Here is a 20,062-nt window from a genome sequence, read left to right on the forward strand (position 1 = left end):
CATGGCTGTGTATAATCACCCCAGAACACATCCTAAACTTCCTTGACAACATTTTGGCAACATGAAGGGACTTTAAAAGTGAAGAGCCTGCATGACTTGAGGTTCTATATAGCTGGAGCACTGTAAGAAGCTGCAATCTTCTGATTTTTGGTACCACATATTACCTGCTTGCATCCCTAGAGCAGAGCTATTCCTGCTCATGCATCTCAGTGAAAAGTCAGCCAACTAAACTGTATCATTTCAGGCCAAGCTTGTGGTATGAGCAGCACTGATATGATCTACCAAGTTCAGCTGGAACAGGCAACCTACAAAGGGCAAATAGCTAGAAAGGTGGTAACACTGGAAACTACTTCAGCTGCTTCTGGGCTGATTTTATGATCACCTACTTTAAATAGGAATAAATTGCATTTTCACTCAAAGTCACTTGTACACTTCCTTTGTAGACTTAAAATCAAACTCAGTGAGAAAAGGAGGCAAAATACATGCAAAGCTGTTGGAAAACACAATGGCAACTGTGTGGATTTTGTAACCAAAGTCAGATGGAGACAAACCCTTTTTTTTGAAAACTTCCTTTGGGAAATTCACTTTACAGCATCTGTATAGAGAGGCCAATAAGTGGGTGGAACTACAAAAAGAATACAGCTACACAGATGACTTTCTAGTCTCTGAATAGCAGTGATCCCCTGACATCCTAGGATAAGTTCTACTCAGCCAAATTATTGAAATTATCCTCTTTTGTTTTCTGCTTTTTTTTCTTTGCATTCTGGTAGCTCCTCCATGGCTTACTACAGTGCTAAGCAGTCAGGGATTTAGCAGGAATGCTTAAGGTCTCCATTAGTACTGGTTAAGATAGCTCAGGGCTCATAGTCAATCAACCACACTGGTCAGGACTGCATCCCTCCCTCACTTATTATACTGCCATGTTGTGAACCATCACATGTGCTCTGGAGAAAATGGATAATGAAACAAAAAGATTAGGTAGAAAAGCAAAGAAAGGGAAAGTGTTAACAAAAAAGGCAGAAAGAAAAAACCCAAACCATGCTATCTAGTAAGCAAAGATCCTGGGCCTAGACACGGACAGTAAGTAAAGCTTTGTCAAAATCGTCATACAGCTGAGCCTTGAGCAAGAGGTCTGCAGAGAGTGGTTCTAGCAATGCTACGAAGCTGGGGACTCTCAAGAAAATTATTGTCAGCTATCCCTAAACACCCATTAGAGACAGGCAAGCACAACATAGGCAGAAACATCAGAAGTCTTAAAAATACTGGGAGAATATAAATTGTCCAAAATTTGTTTAACTGCTGGAGCCTTGAGAGTACACTTAGGTCCTTTCTTAACAACCGCAGAGGCTAGGATTTTAAGAAAAGGGGGTGGGTTTAGGGGTCACAATGTTCGGTGCGGCAGTACCAAAGAGGCAGAAGACTGCTTCAGAGAGCAGGAGGCACAAAGCTTGGTTGGTGTCTGAGATTGTCATCTACTGACTGGGTAAGAGCTGGGCACCCTGGAGCTGCTCTCCCAACTCCCAGCACACCCAGGGCTCGGACACTGAAACTGACTCTTTAGAAGCACCAAAGGAGTATGTCTGCAGTCATACCCCTGTCACTGCCCTACAGCCAAAAACACCCATTCACATGGTAACTCATAGTCCTCACACACACACATGCACACACTAATTTGTATTTTTCTGCTATTAGGTTCAACAACACCAGGCCAAAGCAGCAGGGTCAGTATACTCAGGAACTCTAAGCCGTGTTAGTCTGGTGTACCTCTCCCAAATGCCACTCAATAGCTACTGAAAAAGTTCCACTCACTGAAATACGCACATCTGCAAATGTTCACACACACCCTAAGGCAGCCAGAGAAAGAGGTGGGGAGCCCAAGGCAGCTATGTTGCACTTATTCATGAAGATAATTCAGACATGTAAGAGGTCTTTTCTGAGAAAATTTAATGTGTCCCGCAGGTATCATTTCCACAGTTCGTGAATCTCAGAACATTCAGATGCTTGAAAACCACATAAGTGTTTTATTTTAACTTTTTTTTCTTTTAACGCATGAGCTGGGACCTCACCTATTCACATCCTTCCAGAAACTGGAGCTTTAAGAAAGATTTTTAGTGAAAACCGTAAGAGTTAGGAGCACTGGGAAAGGTATGGAAGTTAAAATGTAAAACATAACTGCTTACATGGGTTCAGATAACTGTAAATATCTTCTCAAAGCAAATTCTCTAGAATTCTCTTGAAAACTGAGTTTTTAAATCTATCTGAGAAAAATAATTACAATTAATTATGTGTATTTTAGTATTACATTTTAATTTATTAGAAAGATTGTGAAAATGTTGCTTGTGAAACGTAAGTGCATGGGTCAAGTTCACATCCATCATAGGAACATATAACAGGTATTCATTGAAGACTTTCCCCAAAGACTTAAACATTAAATTCTTTGTGTCAAGACCCTTCATTAGCTCTTAAGTGCCAAAAAGATATAAACAAAGGTAATATACTAACCACAAAATGCAAACAATATAGGTAAGTAGACATTCAAAAGTATTCTTCACAGATGTTCTGTCATTAAACAGTATAGATACTATAAACAACATATATAAAAAATTACACCAATGATGTAAACTCTCATTTGTAATGAAATAGCGCATTTCTGCACTTGAAGATATATCAAATATTTCTTTCCCCAAATATATAGGATTTTTCTGAAAAGGGCAGTTGCATTACTCTCTCTCGAGAGTTATTGATTTCTGCTCTACAGAGTCAGTTGCTAACAATTGCATATACTCTTGCAGTAAACACAGACATGACTGAGCCATACTGATAATTTTAAAATTCTAGCCTTTGAGGCTAGATTTTCAAAATAGGATATATTTCCAAAGAGCTCAGTGACACTGGCCATTCATATGAATTCAGCCTGTTCTTGCATTGTTTTTATACACTAATACAGAGTGTCTCTGTATCTTCCTTTTAACAAGTAGGATTGGAGTCTGTAAAGTCTGTGGTTGCATTCTGTACCTACAAATCTCAGACAACAGAACTACATGAGGCATATGGGTCAAAATACTTCTGCTACCTTCTTTTTTCCAAAATTGTAATGAAATGTATTAATGGTAGAGGTGAAACGCTGTAGCTTTTTTTTTCAAACTATTGTTTTTTTGAGGAAAAAAATGCGTCTCTCAGATGCCAAAATTACACAATTTCACCTAGTAGTTGCAGCCAAAATGAAAATGGTGAAGTTCCGGTCCATCTGAGACGAACTGACTCAGCAATTCAGAAATATTTTGTTTCAGTGCACTTGGAATAAAAGCTGTGCAAAAGAAGGGCTGCATTCACAAAATGCTACCAGCGTAGGCAGTTTTGTTTAGCCAATAGCACTTAGAACAATCTCCCCAAGGCACAAAGCCCTCAATTCGGGTCTTAACTCTGGCTTCAGAATATTGTCCTCAGGTATTGTCTCTTCCTAATAATTATTATTGCCAGTGCCATGTTGTGGAGCATACTGGGATAGATTGCGCTGTGTCATTTTGTGTGGACTGCTTCCACAAGTTGGAGTCAGTGTCTTTGAAGGCCAAAATTAATAAAACAGTCATGGAAAACTGAATTCCAGACTATTTTCTCCCTGTTCCACAGGAGGAACCAGAAATCTTTCCTGGGATAATGGCCTGACTCAGTTTTGGCAGAGGAAAATCTGAACGTAAGTCTCAAGTTACAGGTGAATTAGCTAATCACAACACTACTGCAGAGGTGATAGAAGTTCTGAATTTAGATCTTCATTTCTCTCTCTTTTATTACCAGTTCCAAAAGAAACTACATTTTTATTTTCCTAATTTTTTTTAAAAAAATCCTTCTGATGAAAACATCTAAAATGTTTTTATTTCTGTTACATCCAAGCACCTTTCTCCTTTTTTCCCCTTTTTAGCCACTGAAGCAAAAAAATCAATTATTCACTCACTCTGAGTTAATGGACTCTCTCTTAGTGTATATATTATGAAAATCTCCAGAAAAATTAGCTTTTTTTTCAGTGCATGGTGTAGACTGAATGGGCATGAAAATGGAACTATTCCTTCCTCCTCAAGGTGAGGGTTGAAACACATTAGCAGATGATGTGTGCAATTTATATTGTCACTTTGCATACTATACCATTTTCCCCTTTGACAAAAGCAAGATTTTATTCATCAGGACCATCAGTCTAGCAGCTTTCATGAACACTAAATTATTTTCCTTTTTATTGTTATTGGTTTTAACATGTAAGCTAACAGAAATTTCCAAGTTCTACAACAACCATGGTTCAACAGCAGACGAGTTTCTGTTGGAGTATAGGACAGTTCATATTGTATCTAAGTCAGTTCATGCCTTACTGCTCGGTTTCCTGGTGGAAGTAATGTGTAAAAAGAATGAATCAGACAAAAAAGATAGTGTCTTCAGGTGGCAATATAGGTTAGAAGAGAATATTTTTGATAGTAAAGTAACTTTCATATTAGAGCCTGTTTCCACTGGCAGAAATAAGATTTCAATTAACATATAACTAGTTAGAAATTCATTAAGATTCTTAAAATATTTGGCTTTTGAGTTTTCTTAAATGGAAATTAACTATGATTCTAAAATTAAATGAAGCAAAATCATATCTTTACAAACAAATTCCGCAGAACATCTTAAATTCTTATCTAATAACTGTGCTATATAGGCAGTAGACATTTTTTCACAAGCTAATCAGTTGTTGGAAGACTTTTTATACACAAAAAAGCCAATATATCTTTTTCATTTTTTAAAAAAAGAAGAGGTCATGAAACATTTGTTCTTAGATTTTTAAACCTATTGCAGCCAAAGAATTCATACAATGTGACTTTCACTGTTCAGAAGTGTCATGAATACATATTTGATGAGAATGTCAATATGTAGAAGATGTATAATTGTTAAAACTACTGGAATTCAGAGTAGACACAAAACTGCCTTCTTTAATATTAAAAAGATGTCAACATAGTATACATTTTCAATTTATTTTAAGAACAAAAAACAAACACCTTTGGAAAGATGTGTCTTCCAGAACTACAGGTCATGAATTTTTACCTAAGTGTCCAGTCCCACAGATGAGGATGCCTGAACCTATGAACAATTTAGCATCAGGATTATCCCCCTCTATTTAGCATTTGTTAGACCACATCTAGCATACAGCATCCAGTTTGGGGCCCTTCAGTATAAAACAGACATTGATAAACTGGAGAGAGTTCAGCATAGGGCCCCCAAGATGGTCAGGGCTGGGAGCACTTGCCCTAAGAGAAGAGGTTGAGGGACCAGGACTTGTTCAGCCTGGGGGCTGAGACAGCGCTGGGGGGCTCACAGCAGCCCCCCAGTACCTAGGGGGAGGTGATCAAGGAGACAGAGCCAGGGTCTTTGGTGGTGCATGGTGGGGGGACAAGAGACAACAAGCATAAGTTGAAATGAGAGATTTGGACTAGAAACAAGGAAAACCTTTTCCATATAAAGACTGGCAGGCAGTGGAGCAGGTTGCCCAGAGAGGTTGTGCAGTCTCCATCCTTGGATGTCTTCCAGACCTGACTGGACCCTGAGCAACCTGGTCTGATCTCAAAGCTGACCCTGCTTGAGCAGAGGTTGGACTAGAGACCTTCTGGAGTCCCTTCCAGCCTCAACTATCCTGTGACCCTCTGCAAACCTGTACAAAGCCAGCTGGTGTTCAGATTCCACTGGAGATCGGCAGCCAAAATTATTTCCAAATCAGTTAATAAATCAATTAAAAAACAAGCAGGCTTTTCAGTGAAGCAACCAACAATCCATGTAACTGCTAAGATTTTGCTCTTAGATTTTTAGTATTTTCTTCTTATTACAACTTTGAATGATATCACATACATTGATAAACCTCCTGAGGTTCCCTCCAACCTGAATTATCCTGTGATCCTATGATTACAGTTATTTTCTTTTGTGGTCCATAGCCTCTAACACGAATACAGCACTGGAATCTGGTGAAATGCAATGCTCACAGCTATGCTCTCATAAAGGCTGAGTTGTGAATGTTTTTCAAAGTGCAATCGACAGAAGTCTTGTCAGAAACTTGTCACAAGGCTTAATAAGCAAATTAGCAAGGCAGAAGCAGCAGCAAACCATTAACCAGTGACTATTCAGCAGCAATGTGCTTCCTTGTGTCTTGCACTACTTAGGTCAGACCAGGCTTTTCAAGAGCGATGCCTCAAATCTGCATTTAAATGTGAACACAGTGAGCTGTTTCCCCTGGAGCTGGAACACTCAGAAGCTATCCCTAATTTATATGAGAGCTGATGTCTTGTCAGCATTATTTGAAGTGAAAACAGTTATTCAAATATATATGGTCTCACAAGCTTAATCTTAGACACCCCCTACCATTTTCTTAATACAAATGCAATGATCCTATCAAAGAATTCACCTGGGCAGCACATGAATAGGACATATCCCAGCAAATTTTACTTGCTGGTGATTCAGGCAGTAAGACTTTTTACTCCAAATTATTATGGAACAAATGAACTAACAGTGCACATGCGTTGTACACAAGAGATGCTGCCTTTTCATATGGACAGAAATGTAAGGCACTAACCACTTAGACAGATTCAAGATCTCACATGGTGTGACACATTTTGAAAGATTAGAATCATTAAATTCTATGATTTGAATATAGGAAATGAAAAGCTCCTGTAGAGTCAGTCACATGCAGCAATCCTCTGATTTCTTATCTACTCCTAAGATACTACCTAATGTTGCTTTATTCTCATACACACCTCTTAATTCTTCCTAAAAGTCCTTTGAGCTAACTTGCCACGTTGCTATATATTTTCTCCATCTCTTCTGCCTCACTAAGAAACACAGCTTGAAAAAAAAACACCTTTTCTTTTTATTATAACTCATCTTTTACCAATTATTTATAAGTTTTCCTGACACATAAGGAACAAACAAATCCACTAATTTTCTTGTAGTAAATGTACCTGCTTTGTATTTAGTGTGAAAACAGTAATTACTTAAGAAGTGTAGTCTTGAAAACACAGTATATTCTATTAAACTGTGTACAGAAACAGATCTTTATAAGGGCAACTCCCAGCTGGTATGAAATCAAAATGCCTCCTCTACACCAGGCTTATATTAAAAATGTATATGCATATGCCATTTATTATCAAGAATATCAAATAAGAATGGCCCGGTTGCAGACAGCGTGAAGATATAATCTCATACATAACAGAATCACTCAGACACATGCACTAGACGTGACAAACCTTTTCAAATGCATCCATGTTGTCTGCAGCAGTCTTAGATGATCTGAAAGAGTACACTCTGCATGCACAGTGTCCCAGAGGAACATGACCCACCTGCCCCAGTCAGTAACTCTTCCATATGTTCCTAAGTATCTAAATAATGGGCAAACTAGTGTGTGAAAATCAAGCCAAACCAAGGGCTTAATATGACATTTGTTGTCAACCCCACTCTACAAAACGAGCTGCTTTCCTTCCCCAACTATTTCTGTATTCTCTTGCATGTGATATTTCTTTGTACAATTTATGTGATTAGGGAACTGGCAAGTGCTGTCTGCTACACTATACTAAATGGATTGAAAAATCTTTTCTCTTGTTTGTAAGTAATTTGCAGTTCTCTGTGTTTGGCTGCAGAAATGCACATAAAGAATTTTTCCCATTCCTATCAGAAACATTAGCATGGAAACACAGCACATATATACAAGATCTCATGTAGTAAATGCTCTATCTAAAGAGAAAAGAGCTATGAAAGTCCAACAGTATCAGCTGGTATCACTTTCTTTATCCCAAAGTGCTTTCCCCATCCTGAAAGATGATCTCATTTCCCGTACCTTAACCCCTGACTTTGGAGGAATCACAGTCAAAATCACTGTCCATTTGGCTGAAGAGGATTTTTAGGAATGTGTCAGCACATCTCCTTAATTAGCAGGAGCATTGCTATCTGAGAAGCAGCCTTGTTATCCAAGGCTGAGCACTTTGTTTTGTCTTTGGAGTGTTTTCAAGCCCTGCTATCTATAAGAAGGAAACCCTCTGGACTTGGTAAACAGACCAAAAGCTATCCCCGCTTTCTAAGGTGAGCATATAGTGTATGAGGCAGAAGCAAGTGAACTTGATTAGAGTTCAAGAAAGAGTGACTTTGAAAATTAAAAAACAAAGAGAATTTTGTGGAAAAACTGACATTTCAAAGCTGTTTTCATTATAAATGGCTTAGAAATGATTTACTGATATTAGGAAAAGAGCAATGAGATTTTTTAATTTGCTAAGTTACGTTCTAGTTTCCAAGGTTGTTCCAATATCTGTTGTTTAGATAGCACTGACCACATCGACGTCAAGAATGACCAAAAATGTCAGTTCAAAATAGCCACAATAATATGATCTACTGGTTTCATACCACTGATGGTTTTCTTCTCATAAAATGTTGTTTTTTACCTGAAAAGTATTTCATGAGAAAAACAGAGCACCTTGGCTTTTACATCCAAGACATACTTTTGAAATAAACATTGAAAATAATAATTATTTGTCAGTTTAAATCAATGCTGAAGCAGTACTCCAGTCTTTTGTAATCCTACTAATAGTTTTAAAGACCTGTAGAATAAGTTAATCAATACACTTAGCAGGAGAAGCACTTTGGCATTTAAAAAAACAGAAATACGTAGAGATTTTATGCAGTCACAATGTTGACTCAGGAAGTTACAGAGTTTTGGTCACCAGATAATGTCTTTTGCAAGTATTTTGCAGTAAAATGCAAAATAAGTGTGGGACTTGGTGGTGAGGAGCGGTTGCTGTTTTCTTAAGAAGCTTTTTGTTGACTTTCCTGCTCCCCATGAGCTTTCTTGGATTAGAAAATGATTCTCCTACTCAAACTGCATGACATTTCTAAGAAACAACATATGGCATCCATTACTTTATCAAAGCCATGTGCTTGTGGCAGTGGCAAGGCCGCTGGGCTGAGGCCCCAAGTTTTGCTTGTTTTAAAATACTGCTGCTTTAAGCTCTGCACTGTTAAAAATATTGGTTTAGTAAGATTTCCAGGAAAATTTATTTTCAAACCCAATAAGGCCCATAAGAGGATGCTGCAAAGTGGTTTGGGTACCAAAAAAGAAAAATCTTAACAGCGCAAAAGGACATGACATTCCCTTTTCTTTGTACTTTTCAGTCTTCCATGACAGCCAGCACTCTGGGAATCAAAGAATAAGCAAACCCCACTCCTCCTTTCTCCTCTTCCCTTGTACTGGGCCATTCAACAGAGTTTTCTGGACATCTGGCCACAGTTCTGACAAAGGGCAGTGGCACATGTTTGGATCCATGGCACAACATATACTCAGCAACTCTGAAGCATTTTGAATAAGCTCACAGTCCTTAATGCACCAATGTAGTCACTAAATAGTGCTTCTCTATATCTGCCTAGGAAATCCTGAACAAAACACTGGCATGTGGCACCATAGGCAGTCATACACAAAGATGCAATACAGGTAGACGCATTCCTAATGGATCCAGGTGCCTTTCCCTCCCAGTATTTCCCATCCCCCTCATCTTTTCGTCAGGGACTTCCCTCAGATGTCAAAAACCAGACTTTGCAATGAAACAGGTGTTGTGTAATACATGAGATGCAAGACAGAGACCTCCCACAGCATAGCCCTTCTCTAGAGTGAAGATTGTGAAAAGGAATTTGTGCCTTTTAGGTAGGAATTTTCCTCCCAGGCTGCTCCCAGGCAGAGCAATAAATGTTTGGCTAACTGTGGGCAAAAGCAGAATGCCACAAACTAATCCCAAAATCAAAGGCTTTTTTAGAATTTGAATAGTGGATTTCTGTTACAGTGTTAGAATAAAATATTTTATGGGATTCAACTAATTGAACTCAGTGGAAAAGTCCTGCTCAGAGCTCTGTTCTCAGTGCTCTCCAGCAGATACTTTTAGTTTCAGCCAAGTGTGTTGGCAAACCATGCAAACCTCTGTCACATTATCTTAGTATTTTTAGATTAATGGGACAAAGGCAAACTTACAAATAACACATCATCTTGCATGTCAGCAGTGTGTTCCCATCCCAAGGATGCAGAAGCATCTGACAAAGTATTGGCAGACCACTGTGGTCTGTCCCAGAATGTTCAAAGCAGGATGCCCAAGGAAGGTGGGGGAGGCAAACATCTGCAGTCCGCAGTGGGATGCTGCTAGTTTTCCCAGCAGCAGCACCTGCCGATCCAGCAGCAGCATCCTGTCCTAGTTCCAAAATATAGGCATGAGTGTGGCTGGAAGGGGCTAGTATGGGCTGTCAGGAGACTGGAGGGCTCAGCCAAACCTACCCACTGACTGCTGCAGAAATCTCCAGGGAAAAGAAAACTCCTTGCCTTGTGTCAAGCATAAGTCTGAGCTGGCAGGGATTGCAAGACTGCTGGGCTTCTGAATAAAAAGAAAATAATTTTGCTCCTTCCCACTTAATATTACACAGATGAAGATCAGTAAATACACATATCTGTAATTACATTTTTAGGGTGAATGAGAAACAGAACAGCTCTTTTCCCCATTCACCCATTCAGACCTTTGCCCTCCCTGCCACTGACCACTACTCTAAACTTTCTTCTCCAAAGATCACAAATCATATTCCAAGAAAGAGGGCAAAAAAGAGCAAGTACCAAGTGAACTCCATTTACTGCAGCAGATAAGGAATACCTAGATGTGACAAAAGATAGACACCCTAGGCACTCTTAGGAAGTGTATGGAAGTCACCTGAATAAGACTGGAGCTGTCACTTGCGTTTCTGCCTTCAGCATTATCGAGCCATGAGAAGTAGCTTTCCATCTTTCATCTCCCAGGAGACTTAGATACACAGATGGTCATATTTTTTTGCAAGAAGGTATATTCTTGTGAAGAACTGTCCTGCTATAATTAGAAGATTCTTTTGAGCAACCACCTCTTTCCTTTGCTGAACCAGCAACTGAGGAAGACCTTTCACTGATCCAAGGACCTCAAGACATGTGGAACCAACAAGATGGTTAACCATAAAAATGTATGATCAATACTGCCGTATCACAGTAGGCCAAAAGTTAGAGAGCAATAGCTGATGATCTTTAACTTACTTCTTTTTCAACCTGATAAAAAAAGCCCTTTTTTTTTTTTACCCTCCCTCCCCCCATTTGGTATCTTTAGGAATATTGTTCAGCTAACATTCAACACTCCAGACTAAGCACATTCCCTGTCACAAGCCCATCTTCTTCACAGAATGAAGGCATAGGTTCTCAGATCTCTCCCAGTCGCAAGGAGTACTTACAGATGACAACTGGTACTGCTGCAGAACTAGAGACGGCACAGTCAGATAAATCTGCTCCATTTAAAAGCTATTCATGCCCTCCAGCAACCCAGACCAGGGTAATTTATTCCATGTGTTGTGAGGTTGCATCAAGACTGTTATGGGAAAATCAGGAATGCAGTCCATTTTTTTTGATAGGGCAAAACACAATACAGGGGAATATTTCTATCTCAGTGTTTCTACATCATTTGGATTAGGTAAGTAGTTAATGTTCAAACAAACTAAGGTAACCTTGACACATGCTCATCTGAGCAAGGATTCCTATGATGCATCAGCTGCTGACTCTTTATGTAGCAGACATGAAATACATGCTTTGAAAGCCTTTGTACTCATCCTAAAGACATCCCAGTTTAACAGATGCGAACACAAGGGTGTCACATTCTGTGGAGATCAAATTTAAATTAATTCAGTGAATCTCAGGCTCAACTCCTCATATTATTACCTTGTTGTGATATTTCAGACTACTATGCAAGCTTGCATCATACTGTTGGAGCTTCCTGACAAGATCTTCTATTTCATACCTCCTCGGAATTTCCCAGTGTTTCCTAGCAGGAATAGGACACATATCTTCCTTAGAAACAAGTGTTTCTCCTACAGCTCTCATGAGTGAATTGTCTGTGACATCCATTTTTCTATCAGCAAATTAAGGGGCCCACATATATACGCTGGCTAATCCACTGCACATATTCAATATATGAAGCTCCCTAGCAAGGGATTTCAACCATATTGCTGGATATGTTTCCTTTTCTTCACAGCCCATTGTGATTAGGTTATTCCAATGTTGCAACTGTAGATTGTTCTAATCCAGTACAAATAGAGATTGCTCCAATTTTCCCCACATAAATTACTCCTTATTATATGTAAGATATACAAGAATGGCTGGCCCTACTAAGACACACAACTAAGATATCTTTTACAACCAAATGCTCAAGCCAAACTCTTGCATTTAAAACAAAACAAGTAAAACAAACAAAACAAAAGCAAATGACTTTAAAAAGTTATTTCCATATTTTTGTTTCTTAGAAATTTCTGATTCTGGGTAGCATCGCCTACCATATAAGGACTGTTTTACTATATTTTTGGTATAAGAACTATCAGAAATCTTTCAAGGAACCAACTGAAGCATTGTAAAAAATCAGACAAAGCATAAATGAAGTGTGTCAGATAGGTGTCCAAACTTAGCTTGTTTTGAGCTCTGAAGCTTTTGAGTTGCAAGTTACCACTGGCATCTGTCCTACTGTTATTTCTTTGCATTTCCTCAGCAACACACCTTGTGACTTTTTGCAGTATCAGCAACAACAAAAATATTTTTGACGGCATTTTGGAAGCCGCAGCAGCCCGGGTCGTGCTGTTCAGTGAGGGACTCCATCGCTATATTGGAAACTACAATAACCATCTGCCTCCAAATAAAACATTGACCCTCGGAGTGCAAGCAACCTCATATTGTTACAGTTCAGAGCACTCCACCCTTATGGGATGTGCAAGGTCTGCACTCCCGATGGTGGGAGTGAGCTCAGGGCACACAGAGAAACACTCTCATCAAAAAGAGACCAAAGTCAGGCAAAGAATTCTAAACAGGAAAGCCAACAAAATATAAATGTTTTCCTCCTTTACAGAGGTCAGCCTATGGCAGATTTTTCTCATGTGTACCACATCTCAGCCATTAACCAGGCAAGGCACTGGGGTAAGGGTCTCAGGAGAAGGAGCAAAATCTCGGTTGTTTTGGAAATAATATATTATGTCCTGATTAAATAAAAAGCTGTTCCTCAGCAGTTTGGGCAGTACGAATGGCAGCTAGAGATGTTAGTGATTAAATTGCAGCTTAGGAATTTGTTCTCTACTATCAATTATTTAATACTCAACTTGGAGAAAAATGAAACATTTCAATCATGTTTCTAGCTAGAAATAAGCAGTCCATTAAAGCAGATATTTTAGAAACAGTGGAGCTCAAGAAGAACTCTTAAGGGAAAGTATTATCATTTCTATCAAAAATGGCAACTGCACATTAAGGGTATAAGAAGAAAGGTTTCCTTAACATGTAAGAACACATTTGAAGACATGCAAAGCAGAGGGAGACAGATGGCTTCTATCATCATAAATGGAAATAAACTGGCAAAATTTATTGCTTATGGAAAATGATGAACTCAAAATGAACCAGTATCTTTCTTATACATTAACTCAAAGAGTGAACTGATAGTCTTTTCATATAAAAAGAAGTCTCCCAGAGAGCAAAGCTAGTATTTTTGTTTGCAGCATATTGAGCAACATTTCAGAGCTGTCTCTCAGCATAACTGTGATCCTCTGTGGTGATCCCATGTGTCACATACTGAAGTCATGCTCAGCATTATGAGAAACACCAAGGAGCAGAAAGTTGTTGACTTTAAGATCTGTAGTTATTGAACCTCAGGTCTTAAGGCCAGAAAGACGATTTGTGGATTTGGGGGTACAATGATAGGTCCAGGCACATTTTATATCCATAAATTTTTATAAATATTTCAGTGTATTTGCATATGTATCATTAGATATTTGTACCTACACAATAAATGGACACAGAAGCATAGCAGTACTACGGGAATCTCATCTGACAAGGTTACTTTTTCTGTCAGCAGAGGTGCATTAATATAAAGCAGAGAACCACTTACACTTCTAAATATTCAGAAGTAAGCACAATGTTAATGCTAGGCATCTAATATTAATGCCATCCACAAATAGAAGGAGAAGTTGACAACCTTAAGCTATAATAACCACCCACTCCTGAAAATAAATATGGAATGGTCTCAAAATTAGAGATTTTTTTAAGCATTAGTATTCAACAGCAGAGTCTGAACAGTTTCAAAACAAGAAATCCACAGAGGATGATTTAAGCCAGTCTCTATCCAAACCAGCTGGAAGATGCTGTTATTGAACATCCAAACTTACAGTTACACTTTTAAAACACTGGACTCGATATGCTATTTATTGTATTGTAAACTCTCATGTTATAGCAGACAACAGATAACATACAATCTGTCATTTTAAATATTTATGGGGGGAGATGGCTGCTATGCTATGCCAGAGTTGCATGCAGTCCCAATCTAAATGTGAGGAAAGTGTGCAGTGGCTAAAATTCTCTTGGACCCCTGGAGGATTCCTCATTCTTCCATTGCAGAGATGTGTGCGAGTGAAAATACCTTTGAGCTCATCTAGTTCCTCCCTTGCCTGTGGGAGCACAATAAATGTAGGGTACATATATTTTAATGAATAGACTCAGTCTCTGGAGTGTCATCAGAACTTTCCCTATCCAGTTGCAGCATTATAATACATCCCTTCATATTCACCACAATATCATATACAACCTTTCATATAGTAAAGAGTTTCCATATATTATAGGAAATAATGATTGTGCAGAGCGACTGGTTGCTGATGGCAAGAGGATTCTGTTTAAGCCACACAGAGCACCAGTTTTGCTGTCTTATTAAAAAGTCTCTACCAGGTTAAATCTTTGCAGTAAATTCTTCCTCTCCCCATTTGAAATACATAATAAATAACTGCTCAAGAAAACCTGTGCGTACTAAGCACCAATAGATAAAGTTTCTGCTGTAAATGTTACCATCGTCTCTCACTGCTAAGCACATACAGACGTGTCATGGAAACAACACAATGGAGAAAGCTGTTTCATCTAAAGCTTTATTTTTTGTTGAAACTTGCATTTTTGTGTGTTATGGGAACACCGGAAGGTACTAACCTCAAGAAGGAGAAAAAAGTCTTCCCCCAGGAATCTAGATTTTGAATAAAGAAAACTTCTGAGGAGAGACGAGCAGGCTGGGGCACCAAGGAGTGAGATGAACATGCAGTGTCACACAGCAGGGAAGAGCGAAGAGAAGAGCCAAGGTCCCTTTTCTTCTTGTTGAAAGCCCACATCGATACAACATGCTGTTTCTCCCAGGCATTTTGCCTCTCTGCCAACTCAAAGGCCAGTCAAACCAGCAGAATGGAAGATGCTTTTTAAACTGTATATAGGAATGCCAATATTATTCAAAAATGGGGGGAATCCCAATGTGTTATACTGATCCTCCTCCCTGAGGAATAAAAAACTATGCATCTTTTAAGCAAACCACTGTGGTTTGTTGTCTTTATGCCTTAACTATACTACCTGTCTAAACCTTTAGTACAACACTCTCAGTTAAGTTTGCATTTTGGGTCACATCATATGTGGGTGGGTACCTCAGACCTCAAACAGGACTCTCTGAATCACACTAGTACTGTTGCTCCAGATTGCAGACATCCATCTTGCAGACATTGCTGTGCAGCCAAGCCAGCAATCCAATGCTTCCTCCATACATGAGGGCTTTGTCTCTTTAATATGTTCCCCCTGGGCAGTCCAAGACAAGAGATGTCATGAAAGTGATACCTTCTTATAAAACATATTTTGCAATGAAGGACTGAAATTCATATGAAGCAAGCACTACATTAAAAAACACACACAGACACAAAGTTCGATTTTACTATGTATTCCCTCACTAGAAAGTGAAACTGATCCATTCTCATAAACATACCATTCTACATTAAAGGCATTTCTGGTTCCCAGGGATTCATGGCATCTCAGAAGTATGAAAGCTGGTATAAATGTGTTATTCTGCTCAGCAGTTTGAAGACCTTTTAGCAGGTGTGTTGTGCCCCGCTGAATGTCAAGGTCAGCAAAGCAAGTCTTCTGTTGCTGATGACTTATTCCTGCAAAGTGTGCACCAGACAATTGTTCTGCCTCATCAGAGCCAGATTTGTTTTTAGTACAGACTTGAACCCTCCCTTTGGCAGGAAAGAAAATGGAAAGATATGTTACCTTTTCTGTGCTCTGTTATCAGCCATGTTACAGTCGAGCTTTTTGCAACATCAGGAAATACAAATTCTTGTCCTTTAGAAAGTAACCTTTTTAGTGTCCTTTGTATTTGATATAGCCACATTGCTTTCATCAGAAGGTTAATAAAAACTAATTTAAAAGGTCATAGTTCACACTTCATTAAAGAGATCTATCAGAAACTTGCTGAATGAAACTTAATGAAAACAAGCTTTTAAAAATAGTAAAAAATTCAGTTGGATTTTGCTTGTCTTGGTGTCCACATCGAGGTTGTGTTGCAGGCCTAAAGAAATGACAAATTGAATTCTGAGCGCTGAACTGCAAAACAGTTAACATCTAAACGTCCTTTATCAACAGATATTTCTATTTGTTGTTTTCCTAATTATTAATCAAGATTGTTACTAAAGTAAGAGACCATGAAAGTCACTCCATCACATATTTAAATCAGTGTTTCATATTTCACTTCACTTTCCCATTAAACTAAATGTGAAAGTGATTTTTTTTTAATGAGGCAGAACATTTTTTTTTGATCGGAGTCTCTGAACAGTGTGATGATAACAACTGTCTACTACCCCTTATAAGCCCACTAACAGGTGCTTCAGTCACTGAATTCCTATGTTTTAAGCCTGTGGATTAAAAATCCAGCCTTGGTGCTACCCCCTGGCCTGTAGGTTGTCCATGCTAGGTATATCCTCAAAATAAAGATTAGCTTTTCCTTTTCACTGTGGGTTAAACCTAGGGTCCAAATAAATGTTCCCAGAGTCTTGCACGGACTCTGCAGTCTGTCAGAAATCCTGAAGAATGCCCTTTTAACTAGTAAAGTCACCTATGTGGGCTCTGTGGAGCCTCCGAGTCATCTCTTTTACCAAGTCACACGAAGTTTTGTCTAAGAGACTTTTTGGGTGTGATGTTGAGTAAATAGAGGAGGACGGTGGATGCTGGGAGTATTGCTCTGATTGCAGTGGGAAAGCACTGTCAGCTGGGAATCCTTTGCACTGGTTTGTAATGATGACCAGGCACCAGCTCCCTCTGCTTCCTTGGGGACAGCATCCACAGCTAAATCACATCACCTGAAATGCCTCTCTGCAGTTCCCTAATGACTCTGCCATCTCGTTGTTTCAGAGGGCCACAATGGCCTTAGTTTCCCGCTGATTGACTTATGGTCTCTAATGTGACTTGATCCATTAATTTTTTTGAAGATGAGAACCAAGGCTCTAAACTAACAGTTTAAGTTGAGCATGAAAGAGCTATCAGAACAGTGAAGAGGCAGGCAACCACATTTTGCATAAGCTGAAGCCATGGCTTTGGCTTAGTGATACACTGCAAATATAATGAAATACAGTAATACAACAGGGAGTAACAAAGATGTTGGTATAACCCTATCCTCCTCCAGGAGAAAGAGCTAGCAATTCATCACCAACCTGACAGTGAAGGGTATTTTAGGTATTGATGATACTTGTTCACCAGTTCCCTTAGTCAGCAAGGGAACTGGGAAGTCTATCTGCAAGAGGAAGCAAGGATGGAATTCCAGCTTATTCTTATAAAGACTTTCCATCCACCAACCTCCATCGCTTCAATTTTGCCCATAGTGGATTTGAGCCAACTTTCTCTACCCAGAGAGTGTTTTTTTTGTTGCATGTGACATCTAGTGACTGCCTCAATGGATAATGAGACATATAGTCTGCTAGTGGGGCAACTTTCTTTTTTTATTTCATAGACTTTTACTGAAGAAGACAGTAGTTTATTTTTTGTGTGTTTCATATATGGAGGCAATACCAATATAAATGAAAAAAGTATTTTTCTCTTAGCTTTACAATGACTAATCTTTGAAAGCCTTGAGTTGTAACAGCTGTAATGGCCAACATGATAAAAATCAATGACGTTGAGCTTGCAGTTGCTCTTTTAAGGTGGCATCATATGCTCTAAGAAGTCTTTGTGTCAGCATGCATTGTGGCACCATCTCCAAGAGAAAATATAGGGTGTTATATCAAAGACTTATCCAGCTGAGTTGCCAAATGTGAGAAATTCAATCTACATTCATCTCTCAAGCTGGTGCAAATATGCTTTTCTCTTCTTGAACCTCTTTTGAACCTGTCTGTATAGAAAACTGCAGTTTCTCTCTGGAAAAAAAATCAATAAAAGGTAATTGCATGTGGAGAACAGTATACCTAAATTAGAAAAAAAATTCATCTAAAAGGTATATTTATTTTGGTTTGACTGCTTAGTGCTCACAATCTAAGCAGACTTCAGAATTGCTCTCCAACAAAGAAGCTAGTCCATTTATGAATTTAGGCAAGCACTAGTGCTTTTCACGAAATTTTTGTTTAAGTGGGTTCCAGAAGAAAAACATCTTTCAACAAAATATTTTTACTTAAACTCAGACTTTCTCTGTGTTTTCCTTTTTTATGTTTTTATTAACTTACATTTTTGTATGACATTTTAAAAGCAGGAGGATGAAAAGATTTTTTTCAACTATTTTTGAATATATGTCAGAAGTAGCAGGATATACTAAGCAGTGTCATTGCAATTAGCAGGCTATCTGAAAGAATGAAACTTACATGGACATCTGGACAGACACTAAAGCTGTGAGCGTAGGTGATTTCCTTAGGGAGCAAGGGGATTTGCTGTTTGGAGCGGTGTGCCTTTATACTCCAATGATGTAACAGACTACGGAAATAAGTAACGGGCAAAAATAAGCCAAAGGACCAATGCTGAACAGGTCCAGAAGAAAGCAGAATCTGAGCCCTAAATGGACCTGACACTTTTCTGTAGAAGGCTTGGATTTTTGGACAAAACCAGTACTTCTTGCTGATGGTTTTTTTCTCCTGTGCTCAAACAGGCACTTGTGCACATTTCTTGTTAACAACCTGGATTTCACCCAAGTGAAACCCACACCTGACATACCTCATCAATGTCATCTTCTAAAGGATACAGTCCGTGATGATCCATGAATGCTGACTGACTGTGCTGAAGAAGCAACAATAATTTCACTTTTATCTAGCTTTTCCCGCTTCATAAAACAGGTAGACAGAGGGAGTATGAAAGTCAGCATTTTCCCACTAAAACAAAAACAAAATCTGGAAGCTTTTTACATTTTCAGTAATTGTGTTCAACTTTAAATGAAACAAAATATTTTGTTTCTGTGTAACCTATACACCTAAATTTAAAAATCCTACTATGACATATTACATCAGTGAAGATGGCATAGAAATTATTTCATGGTACTGTTGGTCATTTTTCTGTTTGAAAACTGTATTTACTTTCATTATCAGCATGGATATAACTTCTGTCATTCTTAAAGTCTTTTCTTCTCTTTCAGGTCTGTACTGCATTTGTGCCAAAGTCAGGAAGAATTGTCCATGGATGTTTGTTAGATCTTGCAATAAAATGTGACCAGTTTCAACCACAAGTCTCTCCACCTATAATCTCACTTATCACTTTCCAGTCACTGGGGTTTCTCTATCACTCACATTCTTGTGACCATATCTTAGCAGTTATCCAGAAGGTGACAGCAATTATGGATTTCACCAGATAGGAATTAATAACATCCAACAGACCTTCATAATCTATAGTCAATAACAATGCACTCTCATGATCTTTCTTTAGCCAGTCTCTGTGGAACATTTTTCAGGATAAGTGCCACTTGGTGTTTTTGCAAAGACACTAATTGATCCAGTTGATTACATAGGTCTTGTTTCAGCAGTGCATTTAAGCAAGGCACCTAACTTTAAGATTAAAGATAAGCTTGTGCTTAGATACCTTGCTGCTGTTGGGTCATAATGAAATAACTTATTATGAAGTTACAATAGACTCTTAACTCTGAACTTCCTGCCTTCTATACTACAAAAGCTCACCCTTAACTTTTCCTTAGCAGGGATTTTTCATTTAATGCCCCATGGGGTTAAAAGACAGATG

The sequence above is a fragment of the Apteryx mantelli genome, chromosome 3, assembly GCF_036417845.1.
Source record: "Apteryx mantelli isolate bAptMan1 chromosome 3, bAptMan1.hap1, whole genome shotgun sequence".
In the NCBI taxonomy this organism is placed as follows: Eukaryota; Metazoa; Chordata; class Aves; order Apterygiformes; family Apterygidae; genus Apteryx; species Apteryx mantelli.